The sequence below is a fragment of the Oratosquilla oratoria genome, chromosome 22 (assembly GCF_046742065.1).
Source record: "Oratosquilla oratoria isolate Oo_2021 chromosome 22, ASM4674206v1, whole genome shotgun sequence".
NCBI classification, from domain to species: domain Eukaryota; kingdom Metazoa; phylum Arthropoda; class Malacostraca; order Stomatopoda; family Squillidae; genus Oratosquilla; species Oratosquilla oratoria.
The window spans coordinates 20,054,833-20,057,332 of NC_134798.1; the positions used below are offsets into that span (position 1 = coordinate 20,054,833).

Here is a 2,500-nt window from a genome sequence, read left to right on the forward strand (position 1 = left end):
ATCTGCTAATAATGAGCTCTGAGCTCACTGCCGTAGGGTGGTGTCTGGCTGTCTCGAAAAGAGGCTGCAGCAGATCCGAGGTGAATACACATACACACACACACGTACACCCATAGATCGGTCATACGAGCTCTGAGCTCTCTTCCGGGAGGGAAATAGCTGTCGATCACGAGTCCAACACGCGATCCAAAGACCAAGGTGAATACACACACACACACACACACACACACACACACACACACACACAATGTATATTCACGACTTCAATATTGCCATGGCGATTCCAATTCGTACGAGGAAGCGAAACAAGACTTCTTACACTGATGATCCTAAGGGATAAGCGACACAACAACACCGACACAACACAATCATCTCCGTCTGAAAGGAAAAGTCTCCAAATGCCACTTGACTTCTCTCGGAATAACCCTAACAAAGGTTAATTCGTGGCTGTATCACTCCTCTGGCCACATCTAAAACGGCTCTTCCAGCATCAGCAAATAACCGTTACTACAACCTTTTATTACAACATTAATGAAAAATGAAGGAAAGAGAAGGATTATCGGAGGAAAAGTTTCAAAAGAACACTGATGAAGCTAAACTGTGAGTAGAATGATTAAGTTAGCATTAGGAGCAAAAGAACAGACTTGACTTACACATGTAAATGAAACGTCTGTAGCAAGACAGGAGGCCTTAAAATACAGACATTTTATTCTGGGAACACAGAGAGACAAGGAATTGTGTGGACGAAGTAGTACGGACAGACCAGAAAATGTCCAAAAGAAACACAATCTATGGGCCACGAGTTCACACAGACCAAAAATTGTGTACATACAGAGCTCTTCACACACACACACACACACACACACACACACACACACACACACACACACACACACACACACACACACACACACACACACACACACACACACACACACACACACACACACACACACACACACACACACACACACACAATTCGGTGCCACGACACTGGAGCAATTAGTATCTACAGTTTGTGGTAAAACAGACAACAACAGTTTAATGGAAAAGCAACGCAAAGGAACATAAAAGAAAAAAATCACAAGAAAATAATGTTAACAAAAAATACAGCCAAATTTTATATAAACTCCCTCTGTCCCCTTATGCTGAAGACATTTGGTTAACTGAAACTAGATTAGTAATGTATGACATTTAAGAGATTAACCGTGATGGTTCATACCTACTCAGTCCGTAATCTATTCCTGAGTTAGATCAAGATGCCTGACTGATGCCAGAGGGTCTGTAAAGTTTACTATCATGTTGAAGACATTAACAAAATGAACCTAACTGCTGGCAACATTGACAAACAGCATGAACAGCACTGTCGTGTATAAACAACAGCAATGCACAGCAAATCTTGACAACAAGAACTCTTTATGCTAGCATCGTTAATGACAACACTCAAGAATAGCGAAATCAGTAACGCCCAACAGCGCTTCTCATTAATTATAAAACCATGGTACTACACCTCAGGAGTGGCAGCTACAACATCAATAACATCACTGTGTCCGCATCAAGCGACGTTGTTAGATAACAACAGGAACAGCAGCCGCAAAAATAGCAAAAATAGTAACTACTAAAGAGAGAGTAAGAGGTATACAAAACATTTTATAACGATTGACAGGAATAGTGAGCTGACCAGGAACCTGATTTTGACAAAAACATCAAAGATGACATAAAATGCGAACAGTTTTAAAGAGAAATTTTGTGAGAACGGCGACGAGAACGAAAGCATGACGCGAGAAATAGAAAACGACAAGAACGAGCCAGCAAGAGCAAGACGAAGGCGACAAGAACAACAACAACAGCATCACTACACCAGACCATTCATGGACACGCTCTTACGAGATTCCCAGCCCAATATTTCCTTCAACGATTTCCAACGTTTCTGTTGATATTTTCGATCCAGATTCAAACACGATGTATAACTGATGCTAACGAACACGGCTGCAGGTATCAGCGCGCTTTGGGCTCTTCTACAAGGTTCTGGAACGACCTAAAAGTTGTGGATGTTGGCTTAGTTTGAACAGATGTTGCGGCGTCGTGCGGTAGGGGAGGGATGCCTTTGCCCCAATTGGGAGATGAAAAAGAGTTGTTGGAGGAGGAGGAGGAGGAGGAGGAGGAGGAGGAAGAGGTGAGGGTTGAGTAGGTAGGGGGAGGGAGAACAGAAGAGGGAGCAAGAGAGAAAGAGCAGGAGAAAGAGGAGGAAAAGCAAGAGGAAGATGAGGAATAAGAGGAGGAGGAGGAAGAGGAAAGAAGAGGACTAATGCCAGAAGATGAGATGAGGAAGAATAGGACAGACATCAAGAGAGCAAAATTCAATGGTAGCCAAAAGGGTCTTAGATACAAATATGGGGATTGTGGGAAAAGATGGAGAATAAAACAAGTAAAGTAGAAGGTTTATTGTGGTTGTGGTCATGAAAACAATAATGCTGAAGTTATACCATAAAAGCAGTTG

General features: G+C 42.4%; 1 protein-coding gene across 2 annotated transcripts in view; it reads left to right on the plus strand.

The window, feature by feature from the left end:
- LOC143037442 (uncharacterized) overlaps window positions 1–2,500 on the plus strand; it is a 414,211-nt gene that overhangs the window by 96,640 nt on the left and 315,071 nt on the right. The gene's annotated exons all lie outside the window — the stretch shown is intronic.